Below are 23,730 nucleotides of genomic sequence, written 5' to 3'. Positions count from 1 at the left end.
CAATCAGCCAATCAGCAAGTATTGATTGAGTGCTGCTAGAAGTATCGCTTTAGGAAGAATGAAAAAAGAATTCTGAAGCTTGCCTGGACCCTTTCTTTGAAAAGTTCAGACTCTAATTGGAGGCACCAGATGAGCCACGTGTGACATGAGACATAACAGCATATTATCATGGCTCTAAATTGTAACAAGGGGTTAAAGTGTTGGCATTTGGAGAAGGAAGAACAATTGTGGCAAACGTGGGGCCTGCAGGATTGCTGTCTATCTCATCTGGGAAAGAGTGAAAGATATAGGTAGACATATTGCTTAGTCTAGTAGAGACCATGGGTCTCGGACTCTTGTCCAATATCAAGAGTACCAAAGCACCTTCTCCTTGCTGGAGTTTGGCCACGTGGAAAGAATCCATCCAGCTAGCTCTCAAAAAAAGGAGCAGGTGAGTGTTGGGATTGATTCCCAGCTAAGAGAAATTGAGCAGATTAATGGAGATAATATATGTGAAATGGCTTAGTGTGTGTCATACAGAAATAATTCAACAAAGGCTTATTGGCAGATTCCTAAGCTCAAGAATGAGAGGGCCTGAAGAAGGCACATAGCAAGGTTTTAATTATTGTGTGTATGGGAGGGCTGGGTTGGAAGTGGAGGGGCAGGGGCAGCTGCAGGGGCGGACTAAGCAAGACAGGGAGTGAGGACTCCTGAGGGAGGAAGAAGGTTCTGTGGGAGATCAGAGCTGGCTGTCCTTTGGCCTTCTTGGGCCACTTTTGGAGGGATGCTCCGGTTCCTGATCTCAATTAGGAGGGAAAATGTCAAACTAGTTCAAGTACAGAGCAGAGCTGATGAGACTGTGTGCCCCAGAGAGGTAGAGACTTTGGTGAGAGGGGGTTTGCTAGGTACAGTATTGTGTGTTTAAAGCACTGTCAAGTGATGTGGGTGTCAGACTTACCCTGTGCTACCCCAGGGGCAGCCCTGGGGCCAGTGGGCAGCTGTGACAGGGAGGCAGATGTTGGTGCTGGGAGGTGGATTCCTGTCTTGCTTTATGAGCTGTGAAGGATGTGAGGGAGAGAAGATGGGTGACCCTGACAGGTCACCAGCTCCTTCCGTGGGTCCGGTAGTGTTTATACATGAGCGAATGGCTGCCATGCAGGGATGGATGCGAATAAGGAAAACGGTATCCATAACTTCCCTTACTGAATACTAGTTGGGTACCAGGCACTATTGCTAAGTGCTTTACTCGAACAGACTCTAATCTTCACAGCAACACTGTGAAGAAGTATGATAAGCTTATCAGCCCTACTTTATAGATGAGAGAATTTAGGCAAGACATTGAATAACCCACCCAAAATCCCACACCTTGGACTCTAACCCAAGGCGGACTCTTCTTGTCGCGGTAGAAGGTGAGGCCAGATGACATTGAGGGTATCTTACACCCCCAGGGTTCTAAGGCCCTGTCTTGTGGCTCATCCTGGGCTGTTTGGATGGGATTGAGTGGGTCTGTGGGTTTGGGGCAGGAACAGTGCTTACAACTCTCGGGATGACCTGACTGTGGATGCTGGTGCTGCCCTCGAGGTCAGTGATAGGGCTCCGTGAACAAGGTTCTCCCACTGGCTGTTAGGAAAGGGCCTCTCTAGGGAAGTGGGCTGGGGCATCCCAGCTATCTCAGCATCTCAGTTCCTCCTGTCCTCCTTCCTCTACCCTTATGGTGACTTACGGCTCTCAGAAGCTCCAGTGGTAATTTTTTCATGTCAGCATACCCAGAAACTTACATATATGTTTTTTGAGACAGTCTCACTCTGTTACCCAGGCTGGAGTACAATGGCATAGTCTTGGCTCACTGCAGTCTCTACCTCCCAGGTTCAAGCGATTCTCGTGCCTCAGCCCCCCAAGTAGCTGGGATTACAGGCGTTTGCCACCATGCTCAGCTAACTTTTGTATTTTTAGTAGAGATGGGGTTTCACCATGTCGGCCAGGCTGGTCTTGAACTCCTGGCCTCAAGTGATTTGCCCACCTTCGCTTCTTTTGGCCTCCCAAAGTGCTGGAATTACAGACGTGAGCCTCTGCACCTGGCCCCAGAAACTTCCTGATTGTGTCATGAGTGCACTCAGCCTGTAGGTCTCTCCTCAACCCCCACTTAGCTCTGCCTCCCAAGAAAGGCATAGAGCAAGTGATGTCCAAGTGCCTGGGCCTCCAGGGCCAGCAGGACTTGAGCTGTCTTGTTTGGGGGGCCAGGGTGGGGTTAAGGAGCCAGCTCTCCTCCTAGCATCTTGCTTTCCTAGTTTACCAACCTCTGCTGACCAAGGGAGTTCCTGCCAGCCAAGGGCGGAGCTCCTTAAAAAGTGCCTCGCACTGTACCTGACACATGGACCCCACATTTTTTTTTTGGAATAAATCAATGGCCGTTCTTTCTGTTGGACCTGCCTGCTTTCTAAATACTCACCCTGGCCTCTGAAGGTTTTGAAGTTTTCGGAGGGAGAGTGACGGGGTGCTCTTCTCACCTCCAAAGTATGTGGCGTTGGAGAAATCTTCTAAGTATAATCTTCTGTCTTTTAAGGCAGAGCTGTTGTTGCTGTGCTGCTTTTGGACAAAGAACTGAGGCCAATGTCAAATCCTAGCCTGAGAAAAATGGCTGTCCAGTGGTCCCAGGGAGTTTCAGAGAGCTGAACCCTCTAAAAGAGTATAATTCCAACACCTACCTTCAGTAAATAAACCACAGGACTGCCTCCCACCCGCAAAGATTCTGGTCAGCACCCCCTCCCAGTGCAGAGGAAGTATTCACATCATCAAAGGTTTTGTGGAACCTTACTTTTGGTATGGTTTCATATTGTGAAAACAATAAGAAAACGTATCCCAAATATTAACTGTTATGTTTTAGACAGTCCCCAGCTCCTCTCCCACCCCTGAATGAGAGCTTTCACCCTGGAAGGTTTGTCCCTGCTCCTGGCAAGGCTGGCGCTTTGCTGAAAGCTCGGACCTGCGCCCACGCCATGCACAGTGGCCCCGGTCTCTTTCCTCCTCTGTCCTAGGCTGCAGGTGCGGACGTGCCCCTGCTTGGGGGATAAGGCAGTATGGAAATGAAAGTTTAAGTCAGAAGTATTTGGGGAATCCCCTGCCCCACTTGTGTTTATGATTCCTGCTGTCTAGATCTGACTCAGTTAAGCAGAGCAGAAGTTTGTTCTGAGGCAGGAAAGAGACTCCATTTTAAAGTCACATGGTGCTAAACCCATGTGGTCACACAGAGGTCAGCACAGCCCCGTAAGTCATCAGAGGCCTAGGTTCTTCATACCCTAGAGACATCTCCTCCTGCCCACAAGAGCAGCAGCAGCATCTGAGGGCACCAGCCTGTGCCTGGAGGGAGTTTGGCCAAGACCCCCCCAATCCCATCCACATCTGGCCTGTGACACAGGCTACAGGTTCCACTGTTGAGGAATGGAGTTATGTTCTCCTCAAGTCCCTCTCACGTGGCCCAACCATACTCTGTCTCTCTGGAGATTATTTCCATCCGTTGGCAGGGCCAAGAGCAGCCAGCCAAGAGGCACATTGGGTTACTCCCTGAGTCCCAAGAAGACTTTGTCCCCCTGTATTTTAGGCAGCAGGAGCTGTGACCAGTGGTTAGCAGAGTGGCCATGTTCACTCAGCCTCAGTCCATGGTCAGGATAGCAGGTGCCAGTGCCATTGCCAGTCTGGGTTTTGCTTATGGCTTTTGCTTATGGTGAGCCCTCTGGGGTGGGAGTTTAGATTTAATGATTAGCAGCCTAAGACAAGGTAGATGTTTTGGCCTGTTTCACTTTCCCAGGAGGTGATGGGAGCCAGCTTGGGCAGGACGTTTTGGAGCCTGGATTTCTGGCCTGAGAGACAGACTGTGTCTGCCCAGGAAAAAGCATCTACTTACAAACAGAGCATCCTAGTCACAATATCTGCCATTGCAGGCCTGACCTTCCCCCATGCCCCTCTCTATTCAGCCCTTGGGCGTATTTCACACGGGTGTCCCTGTTGGTGCTGGGGTTCACTTCCATTTGTGCTGTGAATTCAGCACTCAACTTGGCCTTTGCTTGTCTTCCTTTACCCTGCGGGCTCGGGGAGCCCCACGTTCTTGGCCAGCATCTGCCAGGCCACTCACTCTCTGCCGCCTGGCTCTGGCTTCCCGTCTGTGGCGGCATTCTGAGTGTGTGTCTGCATTTCACCTCTGCCAGCACCTACCCTCTAGCACAGGCTGTCCCCAGCCCTTGCCTCTCAGATTTTCACTTGGCACCAGGCACTGCATTGTGTCCTTGGAGTGTTCGTTGTCACTGCTGGGCCTTGTTTCGCTTCAGCTCAGCGACTCGGGTGGAAGTGCCACGGTCTCTTGGGTTGGGGGAAAGCTCCTCAGTGTCTCTGGGGTAGTTCTTCCAGGAGACTGGCACAGCGTGGTCTTCATGGCTGAGGGCTTACCACACTGCGATTGCTATTGTTGGTCTGCAGCTATTAATGGCACTGCTCCTTAGGAGCCTTTTCCCCATGAATGCCATCAGACTTCTACTCTACGAGTACCATTTCTGTCCCCATCCGACCATCGAGTACATTCTCATACTTTTTGATTATATATGCTTAGATTTGTGTGTTTTTGTTTCTTCTTGAAGTTGCTTGATGTTAGAATTTCATCTCTTCCTTACCAGGTATTGAACTATCCCAGTAATTTAGCTTTTACTTGGCTTCTCCAACCTTTTTTTCTCCAAGTTCCTTATCTGTCTTGGGCCTACCACTTGGAACACACTTGATCTTGTCTACTTACCTTGTCAATATGAAGCTAGGTATGGTTGTGTCTGGTTAGTACTTGGATGGAAGACCTGAGAATGCTAGGTATTCTGAGTCTTTTGAGGTGTTGGTAGGCTTTTTCTTATACCAAATGCAAAATCTTTATATCGCCATTGTTGTCATTCTCATCATCACAGTGAAGGCTGGGATTAATTGAACACTTATTTTGTGTTGGGCCTTGTGCTGAATTACTTCTGTATCTCATATCCTCTCCAAGAAAATTCCTATGAAGTATAGATGAAGCTGAAACTAGGAACTTAGAAAGGTTAAGTAAGTTGTTCAGGTTTATATAATTAGTCAAGAGGCTGCACTAGAATTTAGATTCAAATCTATTTCATTTTAGAGTTAGAGTTTTTAACCACTATATGTAATATTTTTGTTTGGTAGTTAAGTACTCTATAAATGTTGGTTGAATGGCAAGATTGCTCTAACAGTCCAGCTGTTCTCCATGGTGTCACTAATGATGATGATGATAGTACACAGCATTTTTGAATGCTTGCAGTGGTAAGCTGTGTACTAAAAGGTATGCATCAGTTAACCCATTTAATCTTATAGCTCAATGAGGAAGATTACCCCCATTTTGCTGATCAGGAAACTGAGGCCAGAAAGGCCAAGGTAACTTGCCCAAGGTGACACAGCTGAATAGTATTAGGGGAATTGGATGCAAGCTATCTCCTAAACTGTGTGAGTCTGTACTCTTTTTTTTTTTTTTTTTTTTTTTGAGATGGAGTCTGGCTCTGTCGCCCAGGCTGGAGTGCAGTGGCGCCATCTTGCCTCACTGCAAGCTCCACCTCCTGGTTCATGCCATTCTCCTGCCTCAGCCTCCTGAGTATCTGGGATTACAGGCACCCACCACCGTGCCTGGCTAATTTTTCCATTTTTAGTAGAGACGGGGTTTCACCGTGTCAGCCAGGATGGTCTCGATCTCCTGACCTTGTGATCCGCCCGCCTCGGCCTCCAAAAGTGCTGGGATTACAGGAGTGAGCCACCGTGCCCGGCCGAGTCTGTACTCTTAATCACTATGTTGCTCTCCACAAAAAAATAAGGCTGATTTTTGTTTTTCTGTGCATTTCTTCTTACTGTCCCCTTCCTTCGCTTGTGATGCTATTTCTTTACCAATTCTTGCTCACCCTATTCATTCTGAGAAGCCCAGGCTAGAGTTCTCTTCTCAGACTATGGATATCCACATCAAGCTAGCTTCTCACAATTGACCCCTCAGTTTATATTTTCCTAAACTTTACTTGTAGACATGTTAAAATCACCAGATTTACAATTAGTGATCTACACTGTAATAACAGACCTGTTTGTCTATCTTATTTCTACCAAAGACATGGAACAGGGAGCTCAGAAACAGACCTATATGTATCTGGACACCTGATTTATGATGAAAAGGGCACTGCTGGGCAGTGGGGAATGGATGGTTATTTTAATAAACGGTGCTGGTTCAACTGGATATCCACAGGAAAGAAATGAATCTTGTTCATATACAAAAATAAATTCCAGAGCAATATCAATCTAAATGTTAAAATTAAAACTTCATCTACAAGATAACATAGAATATCTTTGTAACTTTGGGGTATCTTTATAACTTTGGGGTAGCCATACATTTCTTAAGACACAGAAAGCACTAACTCTAAGGGAAAAGATTGATAAGTTAGATGTCATTAAAATGAGGAACTTCTGATCATCAAATGACATCAGTAAAAGAGAGTGAAGGCAATCAGAGAGGAGAAGATATACTCAGTACCTATACCTGGCAAGTGGATTCATATCCAGAATATATAAATAATTCCAACAAATCTATCAGTAAAAGAATCTCTTCTCCCAACTAGACAGAAAAATGTTCCATACTTAACAATTGTGAGTTGTATGCAGTTTTCTTCTCCCAGTGCCAGGTTCTAACCAATATGTCCTGGATCACTGGCACAGCCTGGTGGCTGGCCTTGGGAACTGACTGATCTGGTGGCTCTTGGCATTCTTTTGTGTATGTACTGTGGGCCCTTCCTTTCCCATGTGCTTCTTCACTTGCTATTGGTTTGGCCACAAGAGGCTCCTGTCTCATGAATGCCTGTGTCTCTTCCTCTTTTCCTTTGGCTTGTTAACTTTTGATCAGCTATTTCAAGAATATTTCTCTCTGGCTTCTTCCTCCTGCCCTTCCTTTTCAATTTCCCTTTTTGTACCTTCTTGTTTAGCCTAAAAACTTCTGGTTGTAAAAACCATCCTAAAATGTCTCCCAAGTCTTTGGGGGAGTAGGCTTGTTCTCTGGGGCTCCAGAGGCAGAGTGGAGACCTGAAGGCTAGTATTTCCCTGCAGAGAGATTTCATCTGAGTTGTGTTCTACTTGTCTGAGCCCTCCAAAGGTGTGGTGGGAGTTACTGAATCAAGTGGGGGCTAGACCATGACTTGGTCACGGTGGTGTCTGTGGAGGGTACTGTGCCTTGGATGGGCAGCTGGATTATGATAAGCCCTTCCAATCTTATCACCAAAGCCCTGGATGGACCTTTTGTAGATGTCCAGAGAAGCGCTGTCAACTGGGAGACAGAGCCAGTATATCAGCATGACTTTTCTGCCTGGCTGGCAGGTCAGGATGCACACATATTATTAGTACTTCAGTTAAATCACATATACTTGGAAGTCATTTTGATACACCTCTCTACCTGCAGCCCTCAGGGTAGGGCTAGTTGACAGCCATTTACCAGAAGGTTTAAATTTTCCTTATTTTCCTCTATGCTTATTATTTTCCTCAAATGGCAGATGTGTGAGGTAAAGTTTTCCTCTTTGGGTATGTTCTTTATTTTATTTAATTCCTCACTCTGGCAATGCTTGCTGTTTTTTTTTCATTGCAAATGTATTGTATTTTAGACACATTTACAACCAGGAGAATAAACTGGAAGCTCTGTAGGTATGTTCTGACCGTTGAAATATCTTGACAGTGTTAAAAAAAAAAAAAAATCAGGAGTTTAACATAAAGCTAGTTTTCTACCTTGCCCTGAAAACGTGGATGATCTGGACTCTTTGGGTCTCTGTTCCCAGATGGTCCCCAGTAAGCAGAGCCGGGAGGGTGGCCCATCGGGAGTGGCGGGGTCCTTCCAATGGGCACATCCGCCCCCGGCCCCCGTCCCCCCGCCCAGGCCACTGCACTCCTTCGTTACCTGCCTGGCCCCTGAAGACACTGGAGTTGATGACTTCCTGGAGTGGATAAAATGGGCTTTTGTGAGCTAGCCTAAGAACCAAGCAGTATGTTTGATATTATTTCATTGCAAAAGTGGATCTTAGCTTTTAAAGTAAGCAGATGTTTTAAACATCAGCAATGCAAATTTGGGAATACTTAGTCTCAGCTGGAATGTGTGTGTTCTCCATGATGGCCTGTGTCTGATGCTTTTCCTGTACTGCATATTGGCTTAGCACTTAGTAGGTACTTAATAAATGATTTACCTCAGGGGGTAGCCAAGTGCCTGTTGTTCGCCAGCTCCCAGGGAGTGAACAGAAATGCCATCTTGCTGTGGACTGGGCCTGTCAGTTCTGCCTGAGACCGGATCGCTGCAGATTTATCTAGAACATCCACTCTAGCTCTAGATAACAGAAATTGGAATGTGTCTTCTGCACAGCTTCCCTGTCTGGAGAGCGAGGTAAAGACCTAGACCCCGTCAAGTCGGACCTAAAGAGGAAACAGGACAGGGAGGCCAGCATGAAGCCGGCATGAAGACTGCTTTTCCGGCTGTTGCCTGCTGAACTGGAGTTTGTGGCCGGTACACAGTGCTTGCATTCCACACCCTGAACAAGGGCGGGTCAAAGTTCAGCTCATTCCTTTTAAAGAAAAAAATTCTTTGTCTTTGACATTTCGAAGTTTTGACCCAGATCAGTCAGAGGCCACGGAATGCTCACGAAGTCTGGAGAGTTTGTTTAGTTCCTGAGCCCGGTAGCTGCCGAGGAGCCAAAGAGAGCCGGCGACCTGTTGGGCTTGAGCTGAAGCCTTGCCTTTTCAAGTTTACGCTGGCCGGGCCTCCCCAGGCCTCCAAGGGTGAGTAGAAGGAGCCATTACCTTTTCTTCACTCTGAAGTTATCTTTACCCCCTGAAATCAAACACTGCATGCAGCACCCTGTAAAATTGCTTCCTTGTAGGCTCGAGCGTGCTTGCTAAGTAAACATCCTCCCATGTTTTTGGAACTGAATTCATTTCTACTTCCTGGTCATCCCATTCGGGTTTTTCTGTTCTTGGTGCCTCATAGAATCAGGTTAATAGAAGAAAGACCTAGAATTGGGCAGAGGTACCTAAAATGACTGTTTTAATCCTGCCTCCTCATATAACTGGCTGTTTTCCACTGTACTCAAGGTTCCCTCTTTTGGCTTAAAGCCCCCCTCCCTCTGTCTCTGTACAGGAAAAGCCTCTTCCTTCTTTCTTGCCTATTAAATTCTCCACTCCTTAAAACCACTCCACGTATGTCCATGTCATTTTATTCAAACCGGAGCAAAACCAAAAACCCTAGTGTTCTTCCAGTCATCAAAGCTGTATCAAGGGGGTCATGGGAAGGAAAAGATTTAGAGGGAAAATGAAACGAAACAAAGCCTTGCTGAATGTAGTGTTGTCATAGTTTTTTGCGAGTCATAGTTGGTCCATGCCGCACCCCTGAGATGGGGACTTATCTTTGCAAGGACTCAGCTTAGTTTTGCTGCGGTCATAGACTACAGTCAGCCTCTCTACAAATTCTGTGGCTTTGTAGGTTCCTCCTCTGACCCTGCCTCGCTTTCACTTCGTCTCTCATGACTTATTTGCCTCTTCTCTCACTTCCACCCACCCGTAACATCCCCATCGCCATGGCAGTGAGCAGCCACGTCACTCACCAAGTTCATGGGGTGATGGGCCAGCTCTGTACCAAGCCTACTTCCCTCTAGTTCTCCCTCCTGAAGGAGGAGGCTCCCTGGCAGAGCTCAGAGCCCTTTGTTTATTTGATCCTGGGCTCTTGGATAAATCAGGAATGTCCTGACATGAACTTAGGCATGTTTTTCTTCCATGGAGAAGGAAACTACGGCAAATGGGATTTAAGTAACCAGAGGGCCATTCTGGGGGACTTGCTTTAGTGTCATCAAGGCCACCTTCCTTTGGTCGTCAGACCAGTAGGTAACTTCTTTATTGGCATGCTCAACCTTGGATCCCAGAAGGTGTGAATTTGAAGCACTTTTCCCCCTGCTGGGAGCCTGGCACAGATACTCTGGTCTTCTTTTAAAATTGTGTAGTGCCATGCTTGTCTTCCAAGTGGTCCTTCTTTCTGCCAGATGAAACTTTGGCCCAGAGTAGTTGCTTGAAGAAGGCTGCCTGGGAAGCAGATATGAGATAAGGTGGCTGCCTGGCCTCGCATTCTCATTCATCTTCCTGGAAGTGGCAAAGTTCTTGATGTTATAGACTTCATGAGTCACCTGACCCAGGACCTGAATATATCACTCACTTCTGGTCAAGTCTAGGCTCATATGATACAACTGGTTGTCAGGAACCTTTCTGCATTCTTTGGATGTAGCAGTGTGGGAACCTGACACTCCCTTGGTCTGTCTGGATATGTAGAGTCTAATGGCTTAGTATCTCAGTTGTTCTTAGAAGCATTTTTGGGTCTGGGGGGAGGGGCAGGAAAATGTTGGGGGCTCTTTGCTTGCCGCAGTGGAGACCTGTGAGTATCCAAAAACAACCCCACTCGATCTCTAGAGCATTGGTGGACCGCCCTTCCCTGGAAGTTTCCAGGAGTGTGGACATCCATGCATGAACATTGTGGAGGGGTTGGGGGTCAGCCAGTGGATGCTGATCTTGCTTGACTACCCATGCTGGAGAGGAGAACCCAGTCATTGGCCACTTCAGGTCCAGGCTTGGCTGTTGCTCTGTTTTGCTGTTTTTCATGTTGTCAGATCTTCTTGGGAACAAATGACTCAGCAACCTGAATCTCTAAGACTTTATGTCCTAGGTACCTTTTGAAAAGTAATTGGACGTATCTACCTAGGCCCTAAAATTTTGAGCCCAGGAAGGATGGAGATCCAGACTGGTTTTACTCTGGATTCTTCAGGCTGCAGTTCAATTTGGTTTTTCAAATTCCTGCCCTGATAGAAGGATCTCATTTGTGGGGTAGGCAGGCAATGTTTTAATTACGCTTTTTGTCCTTAAGAAATTCCAGGGAGGAAAAAGTCCTGGTTTGTGGCCAAAAGGGCAAAAAACAACAGAAATCAGCTATGACTATAATCCTGGACTTGTCTGTGGCACAAAGAGTTAATGGGACAGTGGTCAGGGTGAGGAACATTTTTTCTCAGGGCTGGAGAAGCCCATATGGCTCAAGAAAAGATTTTGCAACATTTAGTACGGGGCAGCCCTGTCTGGGCGCTGGGGGCTGCCACTCAAAGAGTTAAGCTAGTCTTATGCCTGGGAAGGCCTCAGGGAAGGAGTGAGCCTGCAAGGACAGGGACCTCTATGCCCCAGAGCAGTGAGATGCAGAAGGGGTGGGGTGGGAGGGGGTGAGCTGAAAAGTGTGGCCAAGGAAACAAAGTGTAGGCCCAACTTTTTTTGCCTTGTTTGACCAGCCTTGGCACTGCCCTCCGGCTCTCCAGGGGAAAAGCTGCAGTTCTGCTCTTGCAACACAAGGAGCAGACTGGAGAATTTAGATCTGCGTCACAGAGCTCAGAGAGAGAGAGAGAGAGAGAGAGGGAGAGAGTGAGAGAGCGAGCGAGCAAGCAAGCTCCGTCGATAGGTCTGCTAGCAACAGCCGTGCTGCAGCAGAGAGAGAGAGAGAAATCAAGAAACAAGTCATAGCAACACGGGGCACCAGGTTCTGCCAGCTCACTTGCTGAGCGTTCAGAGATCTGTCGGGGCCAGAGGCCTCTGGGTAGCCTAGGCTAGGAGATGACACGCAAGGTGGCACGGGCGGTTCCCGCGGGGAGGAGGTGGGGTGGTGGTGGGGGGCAGGGGTGGGAGCAAGAGGTTGTGGGGCGACAGTGGAAGGTTTGATGGGACCAAATTCTGGAACATTCGGGACTGCGGCACCTTACGGCGGGACCGAGATTTGGGTCTGCGCAGGCGACGATGGGTGGTCCGACGGGCTTCAGGACTTGATGGCGTAACCCCCTTCTTCCCCCACGTATGTATTTGCTGGGATCAGGGGCGCTGTCTCTGTGTATGTGGGTGCTCTGTCTTTCTCACCTTCTTTCTCGATTTTTGCTATTTATTTCTCCTGAGGGAGGGTTTCTTCCCACTTTAATTTCTTTTCCCTAGTGTCAGCTGCTCAAGCCTGACCAGGGTAGAGGAGAGAGGAGTGAACCATCCCCTGCTTCCCACCTGACCTCCCAGCCTTTACCCTATTTCCTTCTAGTGGACAGACAGACTGGTTCTCCAAGTTGTTTGGGTGTCAGCGTCCATCTGTCTGTCCGTGCAGGTCTTGTGTGGAAGGTAGGAGAGTGAGAAGTGCCAAAAGGAAGACAGGGACAGTTTTTTCCCAGAGGTTGTCTTATTGGAAGGTCTGGCCCTGGGAATCTGAGGCTGGTGGGGAGCCGAGTGGCCAAGGTGGGGTGTGGGCTGGGAGAAGTGGGGTAAAGCTGGTAGGTTTGTCACTGCGTAGTTGGGAAAAGTGGGGAATGGTGACGCAGTCACTGTTGCATCTGGTTAGGAGCTCTATGGGGACAGGTAGTGAGACTCCTGGGGTCTCTGTGGCCAGCTGAGAGGGGTTAAGGATGAGCTGAGAAGGGAAGCTAGCATTTAGAGATTAAATGTCATCCTTTTGGCGTTGGAAAGTTGTTTACCTTGCGCTCTCTGTGTCTCCATGTTGGCTCCCTTCCAGTTCACATGTGATGGCCTTCCCTGTACTGCTGCATCATTAACTAAGTGACTGAGCTGGCCTTCCATTGGCCAGGGGAGGGCTCTCCCTCCAGACACTTCCTCTGATTGGTGGGTGGGCCAATGGCAGGTGAAAAGCTTTTTTTGATTGGCTCAGGGCAGGGTATCAAATCTGAATTTGCATTTCACTTGCTTAAAGGGGAGCGGGGAGAAGCCCAGCAGCTTTCTAAAATCTCTTTAGGGGTGTGCGTAGGCTCCTGTGTCTATGCCTGCTTTTGACTGCCCAGTTGAAGCCTCTTCCTATGCCTTTTAAAATTTCACGCACTATAAGGAGGAAGAGCTCGGGGCTCCCAAAACTTTTTATTTAGAGGGAAGAATCCTAGGGAGATGGGTATGCAGAGGGTTGACCAAATTGGAAGAAAATATTTATTCTGTAGTTTGGTGTTGGAAAAGGGAATTTTCCAATCAGCCACACCTCGGTGTTGCGGCAAAATAATTCTTGGCTCCCCTGGAAACGCATGGGCAAGGTAGGGCAGAGCTGCTGCTGCTGATACTGCCACCACCCTGGGCTTCCTGCTGACTCTGGGCTACTCCCTGGGGACAACAGATTTGCATTGACGTCCGGGGCTGTCCAGAGGCCCTTAGGAGCCAGTTGTGAGCTGAGCCCAGTATGGGAAAGATCTGCCTTCTGGAAGCTACTACTACGTGGTGCTTGGAAAGGTGAGGATGGGGGACTGACCCCAGGAAACTGCGTATTTGGTGGGATTTCCAGAAAAGTCAGCGGGAGACGGGAGGTTTGGAGGCCCTGGGTTAGAAAGGTTTGTCAGTCTAGGGAATGAGGAGAATCAGAATAAAACTAGGGCAGCAGGCTGTTCGCCTTTGGTTGGGGGAGGGAGGCCTCAAAAAATCAGGGTCCCAGCTCTCTAACCTGTCTTTGTCGCAGGTCTCACATTTGTGGGGAGGGGGTTTACCAAGACCTGCGCCATGCGCAGTGGCCCCCACCCATGACTGCGCATCTGGAAGCGCAGTGCGCCCTGGGTCTCTGGCCTAGGACGAGCACCGCCCTTCTTATTACATAACTGAGGGCATGGCACGCGCCTTCTCGGCCCTTCCTTGCAACCCTACCTTCTTGCTCCCCAGGGCCCATAGCGCTGGGGAGGGTCTGACTGGGGAGCAGTGAAGGTCTCCAATCCCTGGGAGGGCTAACTTTTGTCTAGTTACTGGCAGGAGCTAAGCTTGAGGACAAAAGTGGTGGTTTTCTAGCCTCATCTTGGGGAAGAGGCTACAGAACATCCTTCTGAGTGCCCCATACCACCTATGACCCCTAGGGCCTTTCTGGTGGAGGGAGTGGCACCCTTCTTTCACTCATGTTCCATCTGATTTTTGAGAGGATGTTTCTGAAGGAAAAGACATGATGATTATGGGGGGCTTGGTTGGGAGGTAGTTTTGACAGTTTACTCCCCTTGTCACTGGCTTCCCCTCCTTTTCCTGGGTGGGTTTATGATCTTTCTGGACTCCTCTGATGAGCTGCCATTTTGGAGCCATTTCTGCTGGTCTCCGACATGGTGGCGTTGGTTTTTCTGTCCTGCTGTGCCAGTTCCGCAGAGTGGGCGGGGGGGCGGGGGCTATGACGGAGGAGGGGAAGGGGGGGCAAAAGCACAGCAGAGGCGGGCACAGTGGTGGCTGCCGCAGTGAAGGTGGCTCCAGGGGCAGAGCCGCCCAGTCCCACCCTTGGACACAGTCCTGGGTGGGGATTCAGGTGGAAGACATCTGGGTAGGGGTTCACCACCTGGGCCTGGCTTTGCCAGAGCGTGGGTTTCCCATGTCCTCATCAGCCTGATGCTTGGAGTAGTTCGGAAAAGCCGAGTGTCTGAATGAGAGTGGAGGCAGAGGCTCAGCAGCTCATCTCAGACGTGTCAGACCCGTGGTTTGTGTTCCCCAAATAGGCTCTGTCTCCAGCAGCCTCCCTGTGGGGACAGGGAAGTGAGGTACATGGCAGCGTTGAGGATCTGTTCGGATGGTCCTGTCTGCTTACTGTTTGTCTCCTGTTTCTCCTCCATGCCCCCTGCCAGTGCCATGGTTCCAGCTGTAGTCCTCTTGTGAGGCTCCCCGCTGCCCATTCCCCCTCTCTCTCTCCAGGCCCTTCTGCGTGCAGCGGCCATCTTGTCTTTCTTGCTCAGAAACTTAAAATGGTTTCTCATCATTCCCAGAGTAAAATTCCTTCCCTTTAGCGTGATGCTCAATGCTATCCGTAACTGGCCTTAGGTTTCCTGTACAGCCTTGCTTCTCTCAGTTTCTCTTGGTGGACCACAGGTTCCAACAAAACCAGGCAACTTCCTTTTCTTGCTTTTCCTATCTGTTTTCACCAGTGATGTTTTCCATGCCTCCTCTCCTCTGCATCCACCTGTGGGAGTCTCACTTTCTCCCTGGACCTCTCCTGATTTCCTTTGCAAGAAGCAGTTCTCATAACCACCCTTGCCCCTTCGGCCAAACTTCAATATAATCTGTCCCTTTTTATGGTACTTTTGTTGTGTTGTTATTCTTTGTGTATAAGTCTTATGTCACCTATCACGTTGGGAGCTCCAGGAGGGAGTCTAGAGAAAGGAGAAGGAAAACAAATACCTATTTGGTGCCTTCTGTTTGACAGATACCACGTTAGACACTTTCCCTGCAGTTACTTCATTTATTTCTTTCCATAGCCCTGTGGGGAGCATCCCATGGCTACCAAGTGGCCTGGTCATGACTAGGACCCTGGTCTTCCAAAGCCTTTACATTTTTCCTCTCTGAATTCTTGGTGTTTACAAGATGCCTGTTATGAAGTAGATCCCCAAAATTTGTCTATTTAAGGAATTTTGTAAGTCCCTAATGCTCTGACGGAGTTTGGATGGTCAGTCTTATGTCCATGGTCTGGGTCCCTTAGCTGTTCCTTGACACTGTCATTAACTTTCTCCTCTTCCTTTGCAGTCAGGTTCACTCAAGATGATGACTTTTTTCTTGTAGCTGAAATTGATGGATTAACTGACTCAGTTATGCTAGTTGCCTTCCTCATACAAGAGGAGGGAGAGGTGGAGTGGGATATAGCATCTTCAAAGCCAGAATAAGCTCCAGAATTAGAGAGCAGGGAGCAGAGACACTGGACTTCGACAGACCTAGGTTTTCATTGTGATCCTGCTTCTTCTTAGCTGAGTGACTTCAGATAACTCATATGATTTCTCTTAAGTTTTCATGTCCTCATTCAGTGAGATGGAGCTACTACAACTGTTATACAGAAATGTCTAATATATTGGCAGCAGATAGGTTCCCATCCCTGCCTAGTGGTTTATCAGGGACTTAAAATGGGAGTGTAGCAGAGGGCTAGAGAAGAAATGGGGGAGACAGGAGCTCCTGTGCCCTAAGTGGTGTCACAGCAGGGGCGTGGAGGAGGTAACCTAGGCATTTCCCACCTCAAGCCTGCAAGGAGGTACTGTCCCCCACCTAGCGTAAATACCCCTTTACTTCCGCATCAGGAACATGCTGTGGCATGGAGTGGTGGGGGCTGGCGACAGCAGAGGGAGGGTCAGTGAGCTTTCCCGGGAGTCTTTTGATGCCAGTTAGTTTCCCTTCTTTCTGAATCTCAGCAGTGGCTGCCTGCTTCCTGATGCTGCTGCGTCCCATGGGAGGGGAGCTGGGCACCCTGAAGCCCCTCGTTACCGATTCGGGTGCCGCGGAGCAGAGAGTGACGACAGCCAGTGAGTCGTCAGTCGACGGCAATGGGGACCCTGGTGACGGCTGCTTTGTTGTTTTTTTCCTCTTTGGAAGATGACTCAGTGTATCGGGAGCCGGGAGATGGAGCTCTCAGCAGAGTGGCCAGGATGTTCTGTCAACATGAAAGCTGCAAAAACAGCTCGGGGCTCTGAGCTGATCCTTAGCCGGGGGTCATTTTCAGGGAGGGCTGGACAGAGAAGGCGGCCACTGCCCGGGCATCAGGATGGGGGCGACACCAGGTAACTCAGCAGGGCTCGGGGAACCCTTGTATTTTAGAGTCTATAAAGAAAATAATAGCTGTGTGTGTTATTAGATGAGCTTGGCAAATAGGGTCACTTTTTGAGTTCTTCCCACTAGTCCCAGATGACGGACATCGTCCTAGGGCCCAGAAAGTCCTCTGGGATTTTTCACTGTAGTTCTGTTTGTGATGGTCTTGGTGGTCATTGCCTTGAATAAAAGGCTGTTCGCTTCTTGGGGTGGGGGTGGGCCAGGCCGACGTCAGTGAATGTGTGCGCGCCTGTACCCCGGGAGAAATGGCCGTGGTAGGGCTGTGGCGTCTTCAGAGTCCTCTGCCGTGCGGCGTTTCAAGATGGCGGATCCGCATCACCGTCACTAAGCTAAAGGCCGGCTCTTGGGCAGCCTCCATCAGCCTCCCTTTTCCATATTGACCCAAATCAGAGCTTCCCTTTTCCTCTTCATCTTCTTCATTTTCTTCTTAGGTGAAACAGTGGGCCTTGAGTTCTTGACCCTTTTAATTTTGTTTGCGTCATCATGGCGGCTGTGGGTTCTAGGCTTTTCTCAATACCGCAACCTTGCGCTATAGGCGCGTGATCCCCGCGCCCCGCCCTGCCCCGCCCCGCCTTCTTGCGACGGAGAGTGAAGATGCACCTCTACTGCCACTGAATGCCGGCCCAGCAGTCCTCTCCTTTCTCTCCTCTACCACCGCAGCGGGAACGTGGGGCAGAGGGGCAAACAATTGTGTATGAGGATGAGGGACAGCCTGGCCCGCGTCCCCTCCTTCCTTTCGCTGGGTACTATTTTTCAGTCTCATGCTTTCCCACGGATGATGCTAGCAGTGACATTTGCCACTGAGCACCTCCTCTTCTCTCCAAGGACCTCCCAGGGTGACTCATTTGGGATCTCTGGTAGGAGTGGCTCCTGGGCCTTGGGAGCCAGAGCAGGGCAGGGAGATGTGACCGAGGTCACATGAGAGAGTTGAGCCGGGCAGGGAATGAGAACTAGCTATCCCCACTCAGAGTGCAAAGGCAGACACAGGCCCTTCATGTCATGTTTTGCACCCAAGTAGAGAGCAGCTTAATCTAAAAAGATTGTTTATGTATATGGACGTTGGAACCTTTCGTGTCTCATTTTCTTTGTCCCAAGCTGTGTATATGATAAGAGCCTGGATTTCGGGCTTCAGGCAGCTCTGTGGTCCCTCAGGTTCGTTTTCTGAAAGAGGTGATAAACAGGTCCTCCTTCATCAGACCCTGTACCCTCTGTCACTGGCCTTTCTCCAGGACATAGGTCCCATGTCATTTTGCCCAACATTGTCTTGCTTCTTTCATTGGCTGGTGGACAGCAGCTGAGGGTCATGATCCCAGAGCCACGTACTAACCCCAGATGGGACTCTGGTTGGGATCTGCTCAATTCATTGCCTGGTTGGCTCTCTGAGCTGAGCCCACCTGTCTTCCTTTCTCTTCTTCCTCACAGAGGACTCAGGAGAGTGCAGCTTGCTCTGTGAGTGGGTGACAACCTCTTGGCGACTCAGGCTCAGCTGAGGATGGTGCCAGTGTGCCGGAGACAGCCATCATACTGCCGGATAGAGTGGCTCACTTGCATGTATTTGGAACAAAAAAAGGAGATGCCTGGCAGCCCCGCTCTCTGCAGTAAGTATTCATCTGCATTCTTTTACATTCCTTTATTTCTTCGAACATCAGAAATGGATAGATGTTTATTGAGCCCAGCCACCTGCTATGCCTTCTCCATTCTTCTCCCACACACCCCGCCCTTAGTCCTCCAGAAGAGAGGACTAGATTGATTTTCTCATGCTACTGGATAGCTGCAGAGAAGCTAGAATTTGCTGTTCAGCCCCCACACATCCCCCTCACATTTGGGAGCAGTTGATTTTCCCTAAAACAGAGCCAACCGCCTGTGTCCCTCAGTGTGGAGTGTTAATGGGCTGCCTGGAAGGACCCTGTGTGCCCTCACGGCCCCCAGCCGGGAAATGAGGCTCCCCATTGGCTGGCAGCGGGAGGATGGTCCTTGCCAGCACCTAGCATGGTTCTCTGCCAAGTTCTAGCTCCACATCTCCAGGCTGGTAGGAACCTAGACTATATATAGCATTGTGCTAAGCAATTCTTATCAGACATGTCTGCCCTCCCCTGTGGGAGTGGAGCACTTCTATCAGAGAACCAGAACCTAGAGAGCATGAGCCATCTCCAAGGGCCTTTTATTCTGGGAAGGGGTGTGTGTGTGTGTGTGTGTGTGTGTGTGTGTGTGTATCTGTGTATCTGTGTATCTGTGTCTGTCTGTCTGGTTCAGAGCTGCTTACTTTCCTCCTGTGTTTCAGATGCTGATAGATTGGAAGGTCATGCTAGATGAAGGTGCTGATGTGGGATGAGGGCCAGGAGGGGCTGATAACTCTCCAATGAATATTGAGCTTAGAGGGAGAGAAGCTAGGGACATGTGACATGGCTGAAGGTACAGTTGTGCCCTGCATCAAAGACCAGCCTCCGCTTTCTCTTCCTGGTTTCCTGTTTGCCATGCTTTGCCCAAGGATGTCTTTTGACCTCTCTCTTCCTTCTTTCGGACCTCTTGCATTCCCTGCCTTCCTCTACCACTTCCTCCTCCCTTTGATTTTCTTTAGGATATATGAGGGCAAACACAGTGATTGGCATCCTGCATCTGTGTCTACTCTTCATCCTTACCCCTGTTTGGGGTTTCTGGAGATCTGGCTCCAGTTGGGCACAGAGGGCTCAGCTGTCCTCTGAAGGAGTTTTGGTGGTGGGTGAGCATGTTGTGCTGGCTGGTGCAAGGCAGGGTGGGTTGGATATTCCCCTCTTTCCTCTCATAGGTGCTGTTGAGCCACCAATTTTTGTGGTTTTGTGACCACAAGTGCTGACTGATGTCACATGACTCCAGTCTTGTCAGTGAATCATCACCAGGCTGCTTACTGGAAACTGGATGCAGCAAGGATATAGGATTTAACCACTCTCTGCCTCCCAGGTAAGTCCAGTGTGGGCTGCTCCCTCCAGCCTTCCCCATTCTCCTTCCTTCCCATGAACACCATTTTCTTATTCTGTTGGGGAATCCTCAGACGTCTCCATTCAGAATCTTCCAAACAATTGTTCTCTTTTTTGCATTCTCCTCCTTCTGGCTTTTCTGTGAATGGGGTTAGTAACCAGCACAGGGTTGGGGGCAGGATGGGCAGCTGAAGTGGTCGGGCTGTGCGGACGTGTGGGAGATAACTGGGTAGTGTTGCTGGGTGTGGCAGTTGGCAGAGCATTTGGGCCTCCCACAGTAGCTGAATAGAAACGTTCCTTGGCTCCAGCATCCAGCAGGAGGTTCTGGGTTTAACCCCTCCGTAATCCTGGGAGCCTTCCTGGTGCCTGGGGATTCTCTCCCCTGTGTAGTCTCAGTGGATAGCCTGTCTTAACTCTAGATACATTTTGCCTTGATGGGGCTTAGTCTAGGTTGGTGGTCTAGAGTTTGGACTGGGCTGAGTAGTGGGCTTTGGGACTCTCCCTAATTTTGGGGTTTCTTTGAATGAGCCACTTTCTTCCTCTAGGCCTTCATTACCTTTGCCTTAAAAACAAAAAAAACAAAAAAACCTCTGGTCCAGTAAGCCATTGCAAAGCATCTCTAGGAAGCTGACAAAGAAATGCTTTTTTTCTGCCTCACTTGTTGCCGGTCACAATAATAGCAGTGGTGATTAAAAATGAAAAATGATGATGGCCTGCAGAATCGGGGAGGTCAGTGGCATCATTGATACAATTCACGAAGCAGACTCTTGGTGCCCGCACATCACTTGGAAGTCTCTCTCCTATCGAGTAAATGACTACAGCATTCTTGGCCAGTAAAGCCAGTTGAAATTAGCCAACAGCAGATTGGTCTGGGCTCTAAAGATGAAAGGAATTATGCTGGGTAATTTTCGGAGGTACCTATGGGATCCTACCTCTGGCCACACAGTGGTTGTGCCTCTCTGCTCATATGTTTCAGTGGGGATGGGGGGTTCCTCTTCCTAAGCTGCTCCCGTTGCTATCCAGGGAAGACTAGCCAATTCTGCTTCCTGTTATTTTTTCTTCTCCTCTGTCCATTTGAGATGAGTCTCTAGGTTGGCTATGAGCAGCCTGAGGGATCCAGGGCTGTTTGAAGGAATCTGGTGTCTCTTCCTTCAAGGACCCTGACAGTTCTCAGCCCTCCAGCAGTACTGCAGTGAGGGATGGCAGGGGTTGTTGGAGTGGAGAGATATTGACTTGGGTGTAGCTGGGGAGGCTAAAAGGAGAGAGCCGAGTCCCTCAAGAAGTATTGGCTAGAGTCTGGCCAGCCCTGGCTGTAGGGCTGGAGCCAGACGTTGCTGTTGGCTGTGCTTGGGAGTCTCAGCCCTCACATGTGCAGTGCGTCCCTGGGCATAGCTCTTCGTGACCCCCACTCCCACAAATAGCCTTGTCCTTGGTTAGGTTGGGAAAACCAGGGTGGGAAGTAAAGGGGAGGTTGGTTTTGCTCCTGGTCATGCAGTTATCTCTGTTGCCTCTGATGTTTCCAGAGTTGGGATTGGTGCTTCCCTGCTGATTTTCCTATTTTTGTCCCTCATCTGGTTCTTTTCCTCCTTGCTCTCCAGCCTGGGTTCTACACACATGACATGGGGCATTGTGTGTTGCCAATGAGGATAGCAGAACAATTGGTATCCCCTGAGAGAGGGGCCGGCATATCTGGCACTTTTTTCTTGACCTTTGAATTTCTGAGGTCTGGGAGCCGGGAGGCAGCATTGGGCCTTTCCATCCGGGATCCAGCAGAGGTTAACAGAGCTGGTGGCTCTGGAGCTGAGGTGGTATGGCTTGGCTGGGAGTTGTGAGGGAGAGGCCCTGCCAGGGGCCCTGATTGGTCAGCACCTTCTCTATTCCATTGAATCCTGGTCCGGTCAGCTCTGTGAATTGTTTAATGCATATCTTGACTCTGTCCCCCGGCTCGAGTGTCCCTAAGGCTGCAGCCACAGCTTTAGAGAGGATCTGTACCTTGTGCTGGTCACTTTTTTGGGCATGTTATTTCCCTCTGAGATATGTAAGAGATACCACCGTTTCCCACCAGCTGGCTGTCTGTGGGAGGCCTTCATTTTGCTTTGCTTTTCTGAGACTTGGAGTGACTGTGAGGAAAGCGTGGACTGAGTTTGCTTTCTTGCTGGCTCCTTCCCCAAGAGCTGCTCATGGGCTGATAAAGCCAGAGAACATCTCCAGGGCCCCATGGCCTGTGTGGAGCCCAGTACCATAGTGTCAAGCCTGTGGGGATGGAATGGGGATATGGGGGCAGATAGAGCCACGTGGGAAGGTGGTTATGTGTGGTTAGATCACAGGAGCAAGTCCGGGAAGGTGTGGGAGGACAAGTCCAGTGCTCAGCCAGGGCTGCCTATCGTGGCCCAGGATGGATGTGTACATCTCCTGTGAAGGATTTGCATCTGAGTGTCTGATACTGAAGGCAGGATGGTGCCCTGATCAGGGTCTGTAATGAGGCATGAAGTTATGAGATGGGCATCAGAGTTTTTGGTCCAAGGGAAACTGACCTTTTTTAAGGACCCTCCTCTCCTTACCTGATTTCATCCTCAGAACAACCATATGACATAGGGGTCACTTCCCTTTTACAGTTAAAGAAACTGATTAAGTGACTTAACCCAAGGTTACGTATTTGGCAAGTGAGGTTATTGAGATTTAAATGCATGCACTTCTTATTCCAGAGCCTCTATGTTCTCCTTACTCTTTTGGGCTGAAGTCAGACATTTTTGTGAACTAAGATCCTCAGACAACTGATGTGAACTAGAGCGAAAAGACAGACACCCGGAGGAACTTTCCAGTCACTGGGGACAGTTGTGCCACATTCCTTTTGGGGGAGGCAGGGCAGACGCAAATGCCCTTTGGTAGCCGTGGACAGGCAGAGCTGAGTAAGGCCAGTACATGGCGTCTGCTGCTGTGTATGGAGCCTCTGCTATATGCCAGGGGCCGTGCCAGGCGATGGAGATGCAGAACTCGACAAAGTCAAGTTTCCGCTTTCCTGGGGCATACATTCTAGTGTGGAGAGACACCACTAATAATGATTTTTAAAAAGAATTCAAAAATGTACAGGATAGACATATATGGAGATTATGTGGGGATGAAAAGGGGGACCCCCACACACATAAGGAGGAGAATCCAGATGATGGTCAGAGGAATCTAGAGACTTAGGAGCTCAGCCACCTGCAGCCACATCAATTGAGCTTTCCTTCGGGGAGTTAGGACCAGCACAAACTAACCCCCTCTTTTTTCCTAGGGAAATCCATCCAAGGTCCCCATAGCTTACAGGAGCTTGTCATGAGTCAGGGATCAAGGTGGGGTAGATGTCAAGCCTTTGGTCTCCAGCAGACCGGTTCTCTCCTGTCTGCCACAGTTGCCGTTGGCTTTCCGCCTCATGCCCTCCCAGGCATCAGCTGACTTCTTTTCTCAAGCTGGCCACTGTGCCCCATACTTGCCATGCAACACAGGGAAACGTGCAGGTTAGATCTTTGCCGAGCCACTGGTCAAATGTTCCGGCAGGGGGCTGGTTCTGAACTCAGCCTGTCATGCCAGGACAAGCCGTTCCCAGAGTTAATGGTCTCGCGATAGGGAAGGGATGGGCACCGGGCATAGAGAAGTGACCTGTGCCAGATGCTTGGTTGAGCTTTGTGTCTTGAGAGGCAGAGGCAGGTTGGTGGTGCTGGGGACAGGGCAGGCATGTGTCATGTGTTCAGCGCATGTAGCTCCAGGGCTCGGGACTTGTTTACTTGGTGGAAGAGACAGCGGACCTGCGGAGTCAGGCCATGTGATTCTTCGCTCCTTGGCTGATCATGGACAGCTGACCCATCAGACTGCACACACTGCCATCTGCTGCCAGAGGTCTGAAGTTGCACAGGGATGAAGTAGTGTAGTTGGGGGTGCTCAGGGAGGAGGAGGATCAGGAAAGTGGGGTTTGTATTGCTGTGTGTTGAGGAGTCAGCAGACCTTGATTCTGGTCCTAGCTCTTGTTGGTAAAAACTCATTCACTTTCCTCCTTTCGGCTCCAGTTTCATTATCTGTGAAATGAGGGGATGGAACCAGAATCTCTTTGGAGGTTCCAGCTTTATCCTGGGGCCTCCCTGAATGTTCATGGAGATCTTCCTTAGCCAGTAATTCAAGATGAGGA

The 23,730-nt window shown here is 49.5% G+C and overlaps 1 long non-coding RNA gene across 2 annotated transcripts in view; it reads left to right on the top strand.

The window, feature by feature from the left end:
• The first annotated feature begins 12,802 nt into the window (after positions 1-12,802).
• Positions 12,803-23,730, top strand: part of LOC105508910 — a 21,151-nt gene continuing 10,223 nt past the window's right edge. The window contains exons 1-4 of one of the 2 annotated variants that reach the window (XR_001001350.1): positions 12,803-13,302; positions 16,381-16,565; positions 18,037-18,212; positions 19,400-19,551. This is a non-coding gene — a long non-coding RNA (uncharacterized LOC105508910). The remainder of the gene's footprint in view (positions 13,303-16,380; positions 16,566-18,036; positions 18,213-19,399; positions 19,552-23,730) is intronic. The other variant, XR_001001349.1, reaches the window with a different exon arrangement.

Source organism: Colobus angolensis, unplaced genomic scaffold, assembly GCF_000951035.1.
Source record: "Colobus angolensis palliatus isolate OR3802 unplaced genomic scaffold, Cang.pa_1.0 Scaffold100, whole genome shotgun sequence".
In the NCBI taxonomy this organism is placed as follows: Eukaryota; Metazoa; Chordata; class Mammalia; order Primates; family Cercopithecidae; genus Colobus; species Colobus angolensis.
This window is presented reverse-complemented; position numbering and strand designations above follow the sequence as displayed.